This window comes from Eucalyptus grandis, chromosome 7 (genome assembly GCF_016545825.1).
Source record: "Eucalyptus grandis isolate ANBG69807.140 chromosome 7, ASM1654582v1, whole genome shotgun sequence".
Lineage (NCBI taxonomy): Eukaryota > Viridiplantae > Streptophyta > Magnoliopsida > Myrtales > Myrtaceae > Eucalyptus > Eucalyptus grandis.
In genome coordinates, this window is record NC_052618.1 from 33,151,544 (window position 1) to 33,164,506 (window position 12,963).

The window sequence follows — 12,963 nt, forward strand, 5'->3', positions numbered from 1 at the left end:
GTATGCTCCTGACCTTTGGTCAGGATCGCTTTTGAGATTTTCATCACTCTTATTTCCTTATTTCAAATGTCATGATCCAGCATGTGCAGTGACAACTAAGTTGAAATGGAGAAGGATGACAACAAATATCTCACTAAGATACATGGATGGAACAACAGCGAGCAACTAATCTGCTGCCCTCTGCTCAAGTTTTCCTTGAAACCAAGAATCCGACTAAACAGCAGCATCTCATCACTTCCGCAATAACTACCCCGATAACTGTAATCCTAAGATTTTGAAGGATAAAAAAAAACACTCTGCTCAGCGCGACATTAAGATCAAAAAGATCCGATTCGTGTGACAATTGTGGAGAATAAATACTGCCAGTTAGTCGTGGGATTGATCCATATGGCTGGAGAAAAAGAATATGTAGTGCAGTGGCCGACCCGAAAGGGCTTTTTAAGCATCCATAACATCTCTCCCCAATAATGGATCTGATATTTCCTGACCTTGGAGGACACCACACCACTACCACCTTACTTTTAAGATATCAGATTAGATCCTAGATACTAGGTGCATTGCTATTGCCTACAGGCACATCACAATACATGTCATATATCATACAGCAAACAGGAAATAAAAGAAAGAAATCGAAAGCGAGCACACTTAAGCTTCCAAAGAAATGGATCGGCAAAATAGCATAACTATCATATTGAACCTTGCTTACTCGGAACGTTTTTCCTTTAAGCATTACAAAAGCAAAGTTCAAGCTTCCGCCAATTCCCCTCCTTTCAACCTATCCCTGTGACTTTTTTTTTTTTTTTTTTTTTTTAATGGTCGAAGGGGGCCAAAAATTGTGAATAATATACAAAATTGCAACACTAAAAAGGAAAGGGAAGAAAGCATGTACAAGAGAGAACCCAACTAAACTCTGCCAATAAACAACTCTAAAAAGGAAATCCTGAAACTAACATATTCCAGCATCGTCAAAGCTGCACCTTGGAACTGGTTTTTGCAGCATAGATGTCCCTTTGAAAGTGACCATCTGGCTGCAGATTTTCCTATAACTAGTGAGCTGCAGATTAAGAACATATCCATGTTAGCAGTGATAAGAAAGCACATAATAGAGTGCAAGATAAATTGATCCGATAAAACACCTGGTCAAGTTCCATCTTTACGAAACCAAATTTGTCAGTCCATATAGACTCCCTTCTGCAGCAGCTGGTAGCACAAGGCTCTCCTTACATTCAAGAAACCCAGCAGTTTCTGAATGCAAGAGAACAGTAGTTGAAAGTAGCCCTGATTGAAAATATGAGATCAGCCAGTTGAGTAACAATTCATAGTGGTTAACATTTCTATGACTACCTCATCAAATTGATTAGATTCCATGACACTGAGAAACTGATGGACATGAGGCAAAAACCATGCATGGTGCTTTACAAAAGAGTAGAGAAACCACTTGCACAATCACATTTTGAGCAACTGCTGAGGTGCGTTTCTTTTTTCACATTAAAGATAGACATTCGGTATGTACAGTAAAGTCTCCCTAAATTTGATGAAAACTGCTCAAATCCCAAACTGCATCACCAATTCAGAGAATATAAGTCATGTCCACAGCTTCAAATATCACACTGAAACCCAAACAAAGAATGAAAATCACTATTTTTTAGGGATAAGAAGGGGCTGCCCTAAAGAGTGTAGTCCCAAATATTCTAATGCAGTAGTGGTGAGATTTATTGGAAACCAGAACTGTTCTGGTCAGTACCCTATGGCATAAATGAGAATTTCATGCATCCTGATCAAGATGAGATTGTAAGTGCTTGTTGAATTACAAAAAAGTAGCATTCCTCATTTTGTGGGGAAAGCTGACATACCATTGCAAAAGGTAATTTCTGGGGACAAATAGCCACTAAAAGAAACAGGGAAAGATGTGGAAGTAGACTCTGAAGAAAGATCTAGAATATCTCAAGCTTCAAGAAGATTTGAAACAAAAGAAAGCACAACGGCATGACATGATCTGCCACTGACCCCACACAAACATAACACTTCGTCTTTTTAGTAAAAGTCATCTTCCTCAAATTTTTTTCTTTAAATGTGAAAAAGTGGAATTTCATTACTAGATAATTTGGGTAGGCAGAACTGTCAAACCATATCAAACACCTGAAGAGAGCAACAAAATTTAACCTGGTCATGACTGCCCTTTTGTCGCTACTAAGGGAGTTCAGCCAATTCTTGTCCGAAAATCCTAAGAATTCCTGCTGATACAACAATTGAGCTGCAATAATTGCACCACCAAAAAAAAATCAAAATCCCTTCACTCCTGTTGATCTGCTTTGAGGTGCGCAAAGGTTCTTACTTGACAATTAGCACTGCGCAGTACATTCCACTGTACTCTTGGTTCCTCGTGCACCTTCTGCAGATAATGCAAGCAGACACACATACATTAACTTTAAAGGGTTAAGATATTCAGTTGCGGAGTCAAAGATGGCAATACGCAAGTTCAACCTAATGGCTGGAGACTTACCCATACACCATTGAAGGAATGAGATCACGGTTCGTCGTAGGATCAACTATTGGTCAAAGCATTCCTGAAAAGTTACGGTTGAATTCTCTAATTAATGGTTACTCTGATAGTGTTGCGTTCTATTTTCAAACATTTTTTACATGCAATTTTTTGTTTGTATAAACCAAAAATAGAAAAAAGATGGATGCGAACGCAAAGTCAGGCTTGAAAATTATTTTACTAAAATATTGCCAATAACAGACATTCAGCCAGATCACATGACAGCTGGCCAAGATCCGGAGAAAGGCATAGAGTTTTGTGATTGCAATCCAAAAATTACAACCACCAACAATATAAAAGGCACCGCCAGCAGCATGTTCCCACAAAATGGTGGAAATGTGACTGTCAGTTTAATCAGCAAAGGACATTAGTGCATTTTTTTGAATGAATATATACCTGCAGAATCAAAGTATATGATACATAACAGTGTATTTGGTAAAAAGAATAATATAGTACATCATAAAAGAGTAAAGAGAGACAAACTAAAATAAACAACAATATAGGCACAATCTAGAGCATGATGACCAACAATGAATAAAACAGTAGAAAAAAGTAGCCACAGCATCATTACACCCGAGATCTTTTATTACATGATCTCCAAATGCACCACATAACCCAAAGTGGTGCAGAGCTCCAAGTTTTCTCCGATATATCACCCGCAAAGCTGAATAACCTCAGAAAATGAGGTTTACCATTCATGACTCAATCCACAATTTAACAATGGGCATGACCCATGACTTTTTGAACAGTTGAAGATTTCAACAACTTGGTCACAGTGAAGAAGGGATGATCGATAGCAAAGCCCCAATGTATGCACATACAACACTGTCAGCGATAACGAAGTGTTAATGTTAGTAATTTTTGTTCGGTAGGCATGATTTAGTATTTACTGGTGTTGGGAAGGAAGAGGGAGGGAGGAGGGGAAGGAATGTCAACAACTTTTTCTTAGCTCCTTTTTTTTCTTTTCCATTGTGTTAGCGATAGTTAAACTATCCTACTACTATAGGTAACTTTACAATTTTTCACAAGCTTATGTCATTGATATTCAGGGTAAAATATGGACCTTAGTTCTAAGGTTAAGCTTGAGTATTAAGTCTACTGGAACATCACCAGTAATAAACATTTATGTAGTGTTTGGAAAATGATAGAGAAAAGATGGTATGAAAAATGGGTGGATGGGGAAACTCTTGATTTTCTGTGAGAAGCGAAAGTAGGGAACCTTTTAAGGTTTTGGGCATTTCCATCCTGATTTTCTCATTCAATTCCCAAACAAAGCTTTATGGTATTGGACATATGGTGGTTTAAGAACCATCGGGATCATAAAGAAAAATTGCTTTTACGGTCCACAAGGTACAATGAATTTTGGCTTACTCGATAATCTTCAATAACTGAGGTAGGTACTTAAATTTTGGTGCAATTCTTTTCTTCACCCTCACAACACTGATGACATGAAAATCTTTGAAATTAGCTCAGATACAATAATCGTTACCAAAATTACTAGTGATGACCAGGATGACAAAGCTTCAAATATTAAAACCTACTTTCCCACAGATTGGCAAAACAGCAAAAGTGAAAACGTTATGGGAAAATGCATGATGTTTGCCGCTATTTCAAAAATTTATAACAATAAACAGTGTCAAGGCGGAGGTTCCTGCTGGAAAACAACATGACATTGATGATCTGGGGGTTTAGAGATTTCAGGTCAGAAAAACTGCCAAAAATAATTTCCATGCCTAAGCTCATCTTGAGCCTGCCCATGCGATGTCCATAACCAAGACCAAACATGAAATTACTAGGCAATCTTATAATGAAAGCGACATTAAAGCAAACTATTCACCAAATCCAGGAACGCAAAGAATCAATTTTCTGCCGACCCTAATGAAGGCTCAAGAGATTGATTAACTGAATCTACAACAAGTTCCTGCTAAACCCTGTTAAAACAGAATGTCCAGCTCAGGTTTCAAAGATGGTTACATCTGTTAGAATGTTACAAGATGCAACAGATCAATTTTTGGCAATAAAACATTCAGCTAAATGAGCTATAACTCTTTGTTTAGCATTTTCTTGATCTTTGGCCAGAACCAACATGCCTCAACAGAAGGAATGAATCCAGTTTATATCATGTGGTGAAGTTTGCATCAAATGTAAGCTAGAAGGTGCAAATCGCAAAAAGGTCACACAGTAGTTAAACAATAAAACACCACCTCAAATTAACGAAAATTGAGCATATATTGGGAAATCTTAGCACCATTGGGGCCCCAAAGAGGCAAATGTTGTAACTCTAGATGAAATTGCATGTGAGTTTATAGTACTGATGCCTTCATGGTTCCTACTTATTCACCGTATGGCCCACATAACCAAGAGGGATCTGTTTTTGCACTTTTCAGGAACATCGGTATCCTACGTTCCTAAAAGTGGAGCTTCTGAACTTACTCATTCATGGGTGCTATTACTTGTAGCATCTCAAATTTCAACTCCAGTGGCACAGTTGAAGAGGACTACAAGAACACTATAGCCAATTCACCTACTCCTTCAATAGCTAAAACATTCTGAAGAATTGTAAAGAGCTTTATTTCTAACCATGGGTTTCCACTTTACTTCTGGTTGTCACAAGAATTACTAAACCATTTCTTCACAGGTTTCTCCACTTGCTCGTGTTTGATCCAAGAGAAAGCAAACAAGAGAAACCATACTTATGTTATGCACCTAATGATAAAGTACTGAGCTCTTTTTCTCATGGTTAATCAAGTAGTGAACATCGTCTTCCACAGGTTTCCACTAGTGCATCCAGTTATTTAAGTAGACAACCGTACTCCAAACAAATCAAAATGGACATTTAGCCAGGGGTTTACTCACATGGAATATAGAAACGGCCTCTGAAAGCAATCTCCTAGACTCAGAACAAGCATAACTGCCACTCAGCAGCCTCCAGCTTGTATCATAATTGTTGACTGTTGTAAGACCTTTCTCCTCATGCTTCTTCTTTAGAATATTTAAAAGAGAGTCTTGGAGCTTCTCTTCACCACGAACAAGCAAGCCCTGCAACGTGGAGTGTATCCTACTGCAGTCTGTACAACAAAACCACTTCCCTTTGGTAATTCCTGTCAAAAGAATTGCGTCGCCATTTTGATGATATCCAGTAGATTGTAAAAGAAGATCCCGCACAAGCAGTGTAAAGTGAAAACATGATGCAATCATCTTAATCCGTACCTTAAGAATGGCCATTCTATGATCCCTCAAGCAGCCACATGATATTCCTTCTCACACTATGAAGGTAAAGCCAAGAAGAGATTCGTATCAGCTTCTATGTGAAAATGAATCTAAAGATTCTTGATTCCACATTGTTAAGTTCAATCCACAGTTTAAAGACCAGAGAAAAGGGAAACCACCTGGTCACAGAGAATGATGGTGCGAGGACCAAATCCAGATTTGCTAAAATCATAACCTCTGTATATTACGACAGAAAAAAGCTATTGAATAAGTAGATTGCAGAGAAAAGTGTTATTATGAGGTAATATGACATTCATGTAAAAAGTGCAACACAGTTCATAAAAACCTTAAAAGATACTCATAAACAAAACATAAGCCAACAAACTTTTGTGGCTATAACAACAACCTGCATAGTGCACATCCAGTGACCTCAGAACCTATGTTCTTGACAATACGAATGCATCTCTGTGTTATTTGCTCAATAGGATCAACTCCCGAAACTCTTCCAGCAGCAACAGCATTTTCATTCACGAACTTCTCTTTTTGAAACATATTCTCACAAAAATTGCAGTACCATTTACCACGTGGAACATTTGTCAGAGAAGCACATTCTGCAACATAGGCAACGGAAAAGGAAAAATCATAAGGAAGTAGGTCTGTCATTTAAGCCACTAATCCCTAAAGCAGCAAAGTAACTAAGATCTCCAATGCATGGATTTGCAATATGCCTTGCATCCAAAACTAGGGAACAAGCACCAAATGAAAACCAGAAAACTTTCTGAGAATAAAAACATTCATCACATGAACACACTAGCATAAAAGAAGGGGGAAGGGGAAGGATCTAGTCATGCCATCCTAGAAAACAGCTTGATCACAGTCAATGCTTAAAGCATCTGATCCTAGCTTATAGAGTAACAGAATAAAATTGAATATATGGACTTTAACAAATGACATGGAAAGACTAAAAACAAAAACTAAAATGAAAACCAGGAAAACCTTATAAGAATAGAAACATACATCACATGAACACACTGGCATAAAAGAAGGGGGGAGTGGAAGGATCTTGTCATGCCAGACTAGAAAAAAGCTTCATAGAAGTCAATGCTTAAAGCATCTAATCCTAACTAATAGAGAAACAGAATAAAATTGAATCTCTGGACCTTAACAAATGATATGGAAAGATTTCAGGCTGTCGCCCAAACTCATCCCCAAAAAGAAAAAAGAATGGAAAAGAAAACCAACAGCCGAGTCTATCATATAAACAAGAGCTTCAAAGTCAAAGCGATCCCCAAAGTCATATATATTTAGATGGATACAATGCAAGACTGATGGAGTTTTAATCTTTTAGCAGTGCATGAGAATTCCATTATATACATAACTCCTTTTGGACTTGAAATTAAGATCAAACAGCATGCAAGTGGTGACTGGCAGATTGGTTTCTAATAATACATGAAGAGGAACCTACCATGTCCATAGTTCAATTAGACACAAATTGAAATGTTGGCCACTTAGAACTTTGTTCTACCAATGGTAGGAATCAAAGGGAAAAAATGTCTTAGAAGATCAATATCCGTGCTTCAAACATAGGTATATTTGTAGTTTGAAGTATCTCGTTCTTCTATAGTGTACAGGTAAAATATTCCCATTACAATCTTTACTTGGGCTGTGGCAATGTAGCAGCAAATATTTGTATTTACTATGTACAGAGAGAGAGCTCGGTGTACGTCTTGATATGTAAATTCTTAAACTATACAGAATAACTAAGGAATCACCTTTATGGAAAGCTCTTGGGCAACCATCACAGAGCACAAGGTTCCCCCCATCTGCACAAATAATGCACAGGTTGTCATTATCCTTGGCAGAATATTTTCGCCCTTTTGATAGAGAGATTGCCAATTCATGGAGGAAACCCCATTGGATGTGTAAATATTTGAATAGCTGTCAAATAAAAACAGAACAGATATGTCAGTTGGCTTCTCTTGCAAAAGAAAAGGTAAGAGGCAAAAGGTAAAAAGGAAATACTAACGGCTTCTTGCGAGAAGCCCAGCCAGCATGAACTTCAAACTGTGAGGGGCTAACCTGCATATTAATGTTAGCTAACATATGTACATTCTTCAAAAGTTGTAGTAACTGTAGTTTAAAGGAAGAAACTAGTACCTCACAGTTGCAGCATCTGCAAAATATCCCAAAACCCTTTTTGTAACCCTCGAGTAATTTCTGTTCACAAAAAAACCACGATTTCAAATTGGCAATTTTGTTTTCAGTGCGCACTTGAGTACCCCTTTAGTAAGCATACCTGTCCTCGTGAATAATAAGCCACCTCAGTTCCATCAGGCAACCCATCTTCCTCAAAAACCAATTTGTGCAACCTCTGATCTCTTCAGAAAGATGACAGCGAACAGATAGAAGAGATGACTGTTAACTTTCAAGAAAGAAAACATGTAGGATAACCAAAATCCACGAACTAGATCCAGAGAAGAAAATAAAATCTAACTTTATAGTTATCTTCCACTGACTCTTCTTTTGTAAAGTGATAGGCACTGAAGAACTCTTCACATACTGGACCTTTGAAACAAATTTTGGTGACCTGAAACAAAATATGACAATATGGAAAATTCAACAAGAAACTCAAATTAATGGCAAAATGTAAAGGATCATAAAGAATGCACAGTGATTGTCTCTCTATCAATGCCAGGCATTTATTTCTTGAAAACTTATATCAGCTGACTTGCATAACTGAAACACAATCCAGTCACCAATGCCAACTAAAAATCAAATGTGACAAAGGCACAATATTTGCTCTAATTTTTAATTCACCAATAAATAGGAGAGATAACTGTAAGCTTTGGAGAAAGAATAACATGATAACCACAAATATCTGAAGGGGAGAACATAGAATTGAACTTTATAGCTGTCTTCCATTGACGCTTCCACATTGAAATGAGGCTTCCACATTGAAATGAGAAGTACTGAAGAAATCTTCAAAAACCTAGATACTGAATGTGATGTATGTGACCAGAAACAAACTAAAAGAATATGGCAGATTCAACAAGAAAGTCTCATCTATGCAAAGAATTTTTAAAAACTTAAACAAAACAATAAGCTGACTTGTGCAGATGAAAGAGACAACACAGACTCCGATCCCGACAATAAATCCAACATGAGATAGGCAAAATGTTTGCTCTACCTTTGATCCGCCATTAATAACAAAGAGACAAGCAGGAAAGAAATATAGAGATGCAGTGTGCATAATTTACTGGAGAAGGCAGATTTAAAGAACATGAAAGAGCCTGATGAATGATATGTGCCTGCTAGAAATTCACCAAAAATAAAAAACAGAGAGAGAGAGACTATGCTGTAGGTCATATTGCATCCATCTTTCTTCATACATTTCTACATAAAACAGATTACACCCTAGTAAAAAGAACTAATCACTAAAATGGACTTGCAAAACTATGCCTCACTGAATGAGAGATAAGCATTATAGTGGAACTAACTTCATCTTCAGCTGACTCTTCGTTTGTGGAGAAATAAGAGCACATGCACTTCGAGATGCTTTCAAAATTAGATCTGCTCCAGGTGACCTGTTGCAAAGCAATGAGCAAGGCAGGATAAGATACAAACACTCAAGATAGAAGTGTACTACACTGAAACACAATTTACCTAGATTCAGAGGATTCCAGCTTTCTGGATGTTTTCCACAGAGTCCCCTTTGGATAAGAAATAACCGCTAAACCATTATCAGCAGACTTTGACATTCGAAGCTTGTTCGCAGACCTGAGATAAATACATGCAAACATCTCAATATACAATCTCGACATACTTCTCAGGGAGCAAACATTCTCACCGTGTCTTTCTTATCCCCACACTGCCACCAAGCAAAGAGAAACTCATTGAAGGACTCATAGAGGACTCCGAGGTTACAACTGTTCTTGCTAACCTGGAATAACATAGGCAGCATCTCTTAACAGAAGGCTTTCTTAGCATTAACATTTTGAATTCCTCAGATAAAAAATCTTACTAGTTGATATCATTAAAACAAAGCTGATAGAATTGATGGTTATAATGATGTAACACATTTCTAGATGTATTAAATTACTTTCTAGGCTATTTTCCTGTGACTTGTAGAGCATGACAATCAAAAAAGAAAAAGAAAGTCCATCAGACACTATGCAAATCAGATGGTTGTCAACGTATACAGGAAGATCACCAATAAGCCCCACCAGACTGATTCAACACGGTTCATAGCATCAGAAATTTACTAGCTACAGAGTATGACTATTAGAATAGGCATACCTAGCCCTGAATGACTTTTGTTATTGGGTGTGCTTTGACATTTCTTTGACTGCACACATGAATTACACAAAGATCCTGCTCTGGCAACAGATAATGCAGGGAATTTACCTGAAACATGAAAAAGGAATCAAAGAGGGAAAACACAGAGAGAGAGAGAGAGAGAGAGAGAGAGAGAGAGAGTTCAGTTAGGATCCTCATGCGATGAGCCTGCTTGACAGAGAACGCTATCCTAAATAACAAGAGCAGCCATAGTCATACCTTTTGCACCCTCTACAAGTGAACGATTTTTCCACAGGCGATTGATGAATAATACTTTGGACTGTACTTTCTAGCGAGTGAAGGGGAGCTTCCCTGCAAGCCCTCAACAAATCAAGCAGGCTCTTTCCATTCTCAAAGCAAGTGTACTGGGAAGCACGTTTGTAAGCACCGCACGCATGTATCTCAAATTGGGAAGGTGGAATAACCTACACATTCCCGAAATTAGGAGTAAATAAGAAAGATAAACTTGATTAATGGGTTATACCATGTTGACTAATATGAAGCCCATCATGCAAAGAACCACGCACTTACTCTGCATCCATTGCAACTAACACATGAACACAATATCCCTCCTTCTGTGATTACTCCTCGAAGCCCAGACACCTGTATGCAACCGTCAGAACTCGAGCATTATAACGCCAAGAGCAAATTCTCACTCATGAGTCTTCAGTTTTCATATCGGTCATCATTTATAACATAAACTACGTACCGCGTTGCCGCCCCCCATGTAAACTACAGTTACCCCATCGAGCAAACCAGTATCAAAGAGATCAGTGACCGTCGCCAATTCCTGTTTCCACACAATCGTCTTCGACATTTTCGATTCCGGGTTATTTCGAGCGGCTCTAACGGTGGTCTCGGCATTTGCATCCGCCTCCACCTTCGAAGTCCCTTCGCACTCTACGGCGCGCGACGCACTTGCTACAGTCCGTCCCTCCTCGATCTTAAGCACCGGAGACGTCTCGTGCAGGCCACCATCTTCTAGAATCACAACGTCTACCAATCCATCGATCTCTCCGAGCATCTTCGTTCCTTCACGAGACCGTCGCCCCCTCACAGCGCGACTGAAATCCTCCAGCACAACGACTTCCACCAGCCCGCCGTCCGGCTCTTCGTCGAGAAAGCAGCTCCGATCGGTCTCCACCTCCGCTTCACTCCCGGAAAAATCCGAAGCTACATCCGATTGCCGCTCCTCGATCGCACCATTCGCCGCGCCGCTAGCCTCGGCACACACAGCGAAGCCATTGCGCGGCTTAACCTCCTAGCATACACAATCAGGGAAGACGAACCGTTCAGCCTCTTGCCGCCGCCGCCGCCGCTCGAATCCCGACCGAATCGGGCGCGGAACCGCGTCGTCTCGCCTCCTTCCGAATCCCACTCCTGCTTCATATCGTCTCCACCGCCCCCCCCGAAATCCGGCTCAGAAACCCGCAGAAATCGCCAAAGGAGAGCAGATCAAAACGACGCCGCGCGAGCGCGCGAACCGGCACCGAGAGAATCCGGAGACGGCGACGGCGGCGACGTACCGAGCGCGGAGCCCCGGGCCATGAGGAATCGGCGGAGGGAGCGCGGCCGGGGAAGCGATCGGGGTCGAGAAGGGGGCGGGCGGGGGAGGGTTTCGCCGGCGGAGGATTCGGAGGCGCGGAGGCGGAAGGGGATTTGATGGGGAAGCTTGAAGATGAAGGAAGAATAAGAGAGAGAAAGAGGGAGAGAGAGAGAGAGAGAGAGATAGAGACCACAGTCGTTGAGGAGAGAGTGGATCAGTGTGTGTGCTTTTCGGGAAGCGGAGGGGGAGGAGTATGCAGCGAGAGCCGAGAGGGACGGTGGCAGATCCGTAGATATGATCAAAAGGAGCCGCTTGAAAGCCACCTCGCGGCACTGGACCAAAATGCCCCCGTCGATCGATAAAATAAAAATCACAACACCAGGTGAATATCCATTTATCTGTGTCTCCTGCCGTCCCACACAGCAAAGCATTATCACAAGACTCTCGTTTAGGCTCCGCTACTTATTTCGCGAAAAAACGAACGATTTAAAAATAATTATTTGTACCACTCGAAATAATTGTTGAATGAAAAATATTTTCGTTTATTTATTTATTTTCTAAGCGATATAGCGATCATTTCTAAAAAACAATGCTTTTAAATCGTTCATTTTTGCGAAATAAACGAAACCTAATATGTCTATTTCTTTTTACTATTTATAACTTGTTTCTATAAATTTCTTCTTTTTTTTACGTTGGTTTTTCACCTTTCAACCACGAGTATATTATAACTTGTAAAGACGTAATTGCACATAAATTTAACTAATTCATATTAATATTTCTATAATTTTGTTGGCGTCATTTATTACTTACCACTTTACGACTCCTAATCAGTAAGAAAATATTGATGTAACGTACAATGGGATTTTCTCAGCTGACTTGCCGATTTAGATTCTTAGCTTAAGCTACATTTATTTGAGGGAAAATTTCATAATAAAGAAAATACTTTCCGAAAATTATTTTTTAAGAAAATGATTAGTTTTTTGATGTTTGATGATATGTGATCGAAAATGTTTTATGGAGTACGGATCTCAATTGAAAAATGATTTCGATCTCATAAATTTATCTCAAACCATGAAAAATTGGATCTTTTAAATACTTTATATTTTTCCTTTTTGTCTTTGTTATTTTAACTTCTTCTCCACCAATTGTCGAACCTTAGCGATCAACCTCAAGCAAGCTCAAGCCTTGCCATATCCGGCGAGGCTCAATCTTGCCTAATAAGAACCAAGTCAAGCCACATTGGCCTCGTGGCTATGGCCGGTCACCAACCATCGCCGAGGCCTAGTTGTTAGAAAATAATATTCTTGTATTGGAGGAAAATACAGTATTT

General features: G+C 39.4%; 1 pseudogene; it reads right to left on the reverse strand.

The window, feature by feature from the left end:
- Positions 1 to 788: 788 nt before the first annotated feature.
- On the reverse strand, positions 789 to 11,854 carry LOC120296094 (annotated as a pseudogene).
- Between the last annotated feature and the right edge of the window lie 1,109 nt (positions 11,855 to 12,963).